Here is a 6,716-nt window from a genome sequence, read left to right as displayed (position 1 = left end):
AGCACAGGAGGACCCCAGCCCCATGCATATGGCAGCCCCGGGGGGGGGGGGGGGTTGTCGCACCAGTCCTTCTGTCCTCACATTGGCAGACAAAGATATCTACTCTGAAGCCTTTGTAGGGGCCTGGGCACCTTTGAGAGCCTGAGCTGGAACTGAAGCTGGAGCTGAAGCCTGGGCCTTGGTTTGATCCTTGGCCTTGGCCTTGACCTTTGGCCGGCAGAGCCTGAGCCCCTTGGCAATGCGTGCACGAGCACGCTTCCCAAGCTTGGGGTGGGCAATGTAGGCAAGTCGATTGGCTGACACCCTTTGGGATCTTGGGCTTAACCTCCTTGGGCTTTACGAGGGCCTTGATGGCCTCGGCACCTGCACTCATGGCCTTGGCATTGTTGGCCTGCATCTTCTTTAGGCCCTTCTTGTTGTGCTTCTTGGCAAAGCGCATGTTCCTCAGGAACTTGAAACTGGGAGGCGGAGATTGCAATGAGCCTAGATCACACCACTGCACTGGAATCGCACCCTGCCTGGGCCACAGAGTGAGACTCTGTCTTTTTTTTGAGACAGAGTCTCGCTCTTGTTACCCAGGCTGGAGTGCAATGGCGCGATCTCGGCTCACCACAACCTCCGCTCCTGGGTTCAGGCAATTCTCCTGCCTCAGCCTCCTGAGTAGCTGGGATTACAGGCACGCGCCACCATGCCCAGCTAATTTTTTGTATTTTTAGTAGAAACGGAGTTTCACCATGTTGACCAGGATGGTCTCTATCTCTTGACCTCGTGATCCACCCGCCTCGGCCTCCCAAAGTGCTGGGATTACAGGTGTGAGCCACCGCGCCCAGCTGTCTTAAAAAAAAAAAATTATGGTTTGATTTTGGACTTGTGAGGTGATCATTTAAAAGAAAAGAGGGGTACCGGTATTAGCCCATTGTATCCCTGATCAGTATAGACCACCCATTCCTTTTAAACAGTTTCTGCATCATAGCTAATAGATTGCCTAGGAAAAACAAAGTATCATTTATAATTGTTATTTGAATATTTTATATAAAACCTAATCTTCTGAAGACTTAGAGAAATCATTGTAGATTAAGATAAGAAATGAAGATTTGCTTTTATAAGAAATTAATGATAGTTCTCAAATTGAAGAACCATTTAGTGCTGGGAGAAATAAATACAAATTATAACATCTCTCTGATGGAGTTTTGTTTAAATTGCTTCTGGTGATAAACCATCTATAATAATATAAATCAAAGCCTGGTGTTTGCCATAAATTTGCAATGTTTAGCATAATTTTCTTTTGCATTTCATACTAAAGTGACACAGAAATATGAGATTAATAGTTATTGCGTGAAAATGACTTTCATGTCTGTAGTCATTTTTAGAAACAGTTTACGTGTAATTCATTTAGGGAGCAGAAAACTTAATTTGCAGCTGTGGTGGGATCTAGCACATCAAAGAGGGAAGTGATATATAGGAATACACTTTTGAAACATAAGGGTGAATTCATTTTTAACCCTGAATTTTGATTAAAGATTTTGATTCATTATTTAACCCTGAATCAAAATTCAGGGTTTAAAAATGAATTCAGGTCACCACACTTTTGTTTGTTGACTGTAGAATACTAATACCTTAAAGAACAGAAAAGTTGTTACCTGTTCTCAAACATGTCATGATCCTGGAGAGTCAAAGCTTATCCATACCTGAGGGCACAGAGGGTCAGACAGCTGCCGCTGCAGTATGGTGTTTTTTATTAATTTTAGTTAGTGTTTTCATTAGTAAGTGTCATATTAGATTCTGATTTCTGAAAAAGACACATTATCTACTTTCTTTTGTTTCACTGCACTACAAATCAGTGGTGTAGAAGTTAAATTTTATAGAAAATATTTTTTTTTGAGAAAACTAGCTTCAGACTTTCTGAGCTTAAAATATAGTTAATGTTTTATAAGCATTTATTATGTGCTAGCCATGTTCTAAATGCTTTATATGTTCAGTTATTTGTGTTATCTTTATTACTGGAGCCCTTTTCAGGCAAAGTCATGCATTCACTTGTTAGATATTACTTACTGAATACCTTCTCTGTGCTGGACATTGAACTAAGTGGGAAGCATTAATGTTTTAGAAGAGGTTGGAGGAAAAACATTACAGTTAAGAGTTTATAAAAAGTAAGTCAGGACTTATGGTCAATATGATATTGTAAGTTCATATTTTGAGACTTCACTGCTCAAAATATCTATTAGAGGTGGATAAAATATTTTAAAAACAAAACAATAAAGCAATGTTATTATTATGTTAAAATTAGACTTTTAGTTGAACCAGAAGATATTCAGAAATGCCAAGCAGTGGTGAATTGGGATATGTGTGGGCTTGCTAAGTGCTGGGTCTGGAAGCAGAGGTGGCTTGGATTTAAGTGGTGAGGCTTGAAGTGTTGGAGAAGAATAATACTGCCTTAAAACCAAACTCATGGCTGAGTTAGCTCATGTCTGTAATCCCAGCACTTTGGGAGGCTGATATAGGTGGATTGATTGAGCCCAGAAGTTTGAGATCAGCTTGGGCAACATAGCAAAATCCTACCTCTAGAAAAAATACAAAATTTTCACAACATGAAACTAGAAACTGTCCCTTATCCATCTCACCTTCCCCACTATTGCTTCTTGGGACACTGAATTCCAGGAAGAAGCTGACACCTGGTTCTGGATTGGGTACTCTACACGCCAAGTGGAGAGCGGACTATAGGTAAACCAGTGCTGCCAGCTGGGAAGAAATCTCATTGTGCTGGGATATACCATGGAACTTTTTCTTTTTTTTTCTTCCATCCTTACAACATATCACTGGTAGATTCCAAAGCTTTTCAGTCACATTAACTTACTAACTTTTTTTTAGCATAGTTTAAAACTTATATTTTCAAAATCTGGCTTTTCTTTTCTGCCATCACACACTAGAACTAGAGCCCCGGTAGCCAGACAAAATCAGTAAGACCAAGGGCACAGGCTGGTTGTTGTCTCCATTTTCTCCTATTTCCTCTAACAGTCCTAGCTTCTTCTGGGTTGAGATGGGTATGGAAGAAGGTGAAAGATGCCAATTTTCTGTTGGTGATGGAAATGCTACCTGATGTGACTTGGCTTCAGTCTGGTTTCGTCTGAATTTTTTGCCTTTTATCTTATGTGCTGTGCCAGATTTCTTGGAGGAAGTATTTGGCTAGTCTGTCTCTGATGATCATCACAGAGAAGGGCAGCCCAGGATCCATTGGACTCCTACCGGTGGCCATCCCTTCTTTGGTGGTATATGTGAGTGCTTGATCTAGCAGCCCTGTGGCTCAAGGTCAACACATTCATTCCCTTTCCTCCCAAGTCTTTTATTATAAAAGAAGAAGGAATTAAGGGGAAATGGATGTTGATAGTAGTAAGTCTGGTTTTCCAGTCTTTAAAAACATCATACGGGGAGTCGTCTTACAGTTTGTTTTGTTGAACTCTTTAGAGTGTTTAGTGCCTTTGCTTTTTGGTTCTAGTCTCTAGCCACAATTCAAAGTCAGTTGGCCAGGCATGGTGGCTTCGCTGGCTGTCATGGCTTACACCTCTAATACCAGCACTTTGGGTGGCTGAGCTGAGTGGATCACCTGAGGTCAGGAGTTCAAGACCAGCCTGACCAATGTGGTGAAATCCTGTCTCTACTAATAATATAAAAATTAGCTGGGTGTGGTGGCCCATTCCTGTAATCCTGGCTACTCGGGAGGCTGAGGCATGAGAATTGCTTGAACCCAGGAAGCAGAGGTTGCAGTGAGCTGAGACTGCACCATTGCACTCCAGGCTGGGCAACAGAGCAAGACTCTGGATCCAAACCAAACCAAAACAAAGCTGTCTAGGTTTGGTGTCTCATGACTGTAATCCTAGCACTTTGAGAGGCTGAGTCAGGCAGATCACCTGAGGTCAAGAGTTCAAGTCCTGCCTGGCCAACATGGTGAACCAAGTCTCTACTGAAAATAAAAATTAGCGAGGCATGGTGGTGCATGCCTATAATCTCAGCCACTCGGGAGTCTGAGTCAGAAAATCACTTTAACCTAGTGGGCAGAGGTTTCAGGGAGCCAAGATTGTGCCACTGTACTCCAGTCTGGGTGACAGAGCTAGACTCTGTCTCAAAACACAAAGAAACAAAAAACAAGTCGACAAGAAAATATCTCCTTAAAATACAGTTACACTACATAGATAAGGAGAGAAAGAGTGAAGAATAACTTTCCAGTCAAGATAAGCCTACAAACCAAAATCCAAAACACAGAAAACTAATTCCAAGGATGGCAGTTATTAAAATCATTGCTCAGACTATCAATTAATTCCAGCAGAAATAAAAATAAAGTTATTTAAAAAATCAAATAATTAAATGTTAAATCCTGAAAGAAATAAATGAAATGACACACACACACACACACACACACAAAATAAAATATGAGATTTGTGCATTGTAAGAAAGATGAGCAGGGAAATCTAAAACATAGATTGATGATTTAATTATTGACTATTAAGGAGTCTCTGTTTTAGTGTGTCATTTGGTAGATGAAACATGGTATATATTTTTTTCTTGTTTGAAGGAATAAAGCTAATGTATACTCTATTTCAACCCAACTGTCTAACATGTACTGGGTATACTGCAATTCAAATCTGACACACCCTACCCTGGCATTAGCACAGATCCCATAGTTTAAAGGCAGAGTTCTCCACAAGATTGTTCCACTTCAGGTGACAACTGCTCCACTTTGCTCTCTTCTCATTGTGCCTTGAGCTCCTCCGTGGCCCCGGCGGGAGGCCCCAGCAGTTCCTCCATGATGTCCACATACTCCTGCACCACTTCAGGGGAGATCTCCTCGGGAGCCTTGGTCTTCACTGGCTGCTGGGGCGGTGGTAGGTGGGCCTTGGTCTCTGCTGGCCACTGGGGCCTGGGTGGCGGCAGGCAGGCAGGCAGGTGGGGCCTACAGGCATGTGCCACCGCGCCCATCTAATTTTTGTATTTTTAGAAGAGATGGGGTTTCACCATGTTGGCCAGGCTGGTCTCGAACTCCTGACCTCAGGTGATCCACTCACCTCGGTCTACCAAAGTGCTGGGATTACAGGTGTGAGCCACTGTGCTCAGCCTTTAATTTTTTTTTGAGACAAGAGTCTCGCTCCGTCGCCAGGCGTCAGACTGGAGTGCAGTGGCGCAATCTCGGTTCACTGCAACCTCCGCCTCCTGGGTTCAAGCAATTCTCCTGCCTCAGCCTCCTGAATAGCTGGGATTACAGGCACGCGCCACTACGCCCAGCTAATTTTTGTATTTTTAGTACAGACGGGGTTTCACCATGTTGGCCAGGATGGTCTCGATCTCTCGACCTCGTTATCCGCCCGCCTCGGCCTCCCAAAGTGCTGGGATTACAGGCTTGAGCCACCGCGCCCGGCTCAGCCTTTAATTTTTAAAAAATTTATTTATTTATTTTAGAGTTGGGGTATTGCTATGTTGCTCTTGTGGAACTCGTAGGCTCAAGCCATTCTCCTGCTGTAGGTGAGGCTCCGGGGCTCCAGCTAACCTGAGCTACCTGGGCAGGGCTTTGTGCCGGGAGGCAGCAAGCGGGGTGAGCGGGCGACGACGCCGGCCTCTAGGCAGTGCGGTGGTGAAGACCTCTCTTCCAGGGAGTCACAGGAAGCAAATCCATCCTTTTAAAGGGCTCGCGTCCCGCGGCCCTGAACCGGCGCGCTGGAAGAGAGCTGCGGCGTTCCCCGAGGTTCAGGGCTCACAAGGCTCGCAGCCCAGCCCTGTGATCCAGCTTCGTCAGTATTCGCGGTGCACCACTCAGGGCGACTTGCGGCTTACGTCCCAGGACAAAGGGGACTTGTCCTTCCTTGAAAGTCCTACTGCGCGACAGTGGCTCAAGCCTGTAATCCCAGCACTTTGGGAGGCCGAGGCGGGTGGATCACGAGGTCGAGATATCGAGACCATCCTGGTCAACATGGTGAAACCCCGTCTCTACTAAAAATACAAAAATTAGCTGGGCATGGTGGTGCGTCCCTGTAATCCAAGCTACTCAGGAGGCTGAGGCAGGAGAATTGCCTGATCCCAGGAAGCGGAGGTTGCGGTGAGCCGAGATCGCGCCATTGCACTCCAGCCTGGGTAACAAGAGCGAAACTCCGTCTCAAAAAAAAAAGAAAAAGAAAGAAAGTCCTACTGCGCGAAAACGAAGCCCTTCCCTGGCTGCCTGCCCTCCCGGAGAAGCTGCGCCCCCTCAGGCTCCAGGGCTCCCAGCACCTGCCGCCGCCCATTCCCTGCGCGCATCAGGAAGTCCCGAGCTCGGGTCTGGACCTAGCCACCTCCTCCATCGCCCCGCCCCTGCCCCGCCCCGCTCCATCGCGCCTGCGTAGTGTGCCGTCGGCTCCTGGTGCCGGGGCGGCAGTTGCAATTGGTCGAGCGCAGTGCTCGGGTACCCTGGCTGCTGGTGAGCGGGCGGTGACCCGGGCGAGGGAGCGAAGGCGCGGAGGCGCCTTCTGTCTCGGGCTGGGGACGGCTGGAGCGCGAACGAGCGACGGCGGAAACCACGGGCCTGTGGACGGCGGCCTCAGCGGCCAGAAGGTAAGGTCCGCGCGGGGCGAGCGTGGGTCGTGCACGCCCGTGACGGGGTGCGGGTTGCTGGCGGGCCAGGGGTGCGGCGGCGTGGCCCGGGCGCAGGTGAGCGGGGCCCGGCGGAGCATTGTCCTGCGGGCTATGCCCGCACT

General features: G+C 46.9%; 1 protein-coding gene and 1 pseudogene across 4 annotated transcripts in view; both read left to right on the top strand.

Moving 5' to 3' along the window:
• The first annotated feature begins 6,395 nt into the window (after nucleotides 1-6,395).
• LOC100391263 (uncharacterized) overlaps nucleotides 6,396-6,716 on the top strand; it is a 119,768-nt gene continuing 119,447 nt past the window's right edge. For all 3 annotated transcript variants that reach the window (XM_017971980.4, XM_078364684.1, XM_078364678.1), the window contains exon 1: nucleotides 6,396-6,573. The gene's annotated coding sequence lies outside the window, so the exon portion shown is untranslated. The remainder of the gene's footprint in view (nucleotides 6,574-6,716) is intronic.
• LOC144581377 (high mobility group protein HMG-I/HMG-Y-like) overlaps nucleotides 6,396-6,716 on the top strand; it is an 83,256-nt pseudogene continuing 82,935 nt past the window's right edge. Inside the window, exon 1 of the transcript XR_013532018.1 lies at nucleotides 6,396-6,573. The product of XR_013532018.1 is annotated as a high mobility group protein HMG-I/HMG-Y-like (transcript). The remainder of the gene's footprint in view (nucleotides 6,574-6,716) is intronic.

This window comes from Callithrix jacchus, chromosome 1 (assembly GCF_049354715.1).
Source record: "Callithrix jacchus isolate 240 chromosome 1, calJac240_pri, whole genome shotgun sequence".
Taxonomy (NCBI): domain Eukaryota; kingdom Metazoa; phylum Chordata; class Mammalia; order Primates; family Cebidae; genus Callithrix; species Callithrix jacchus.
The sequence above is the reverse complement of the archived record's forward strand: the minus strand, read 5'-3'. Positions and strand labels throughout refer to the sequence as shown.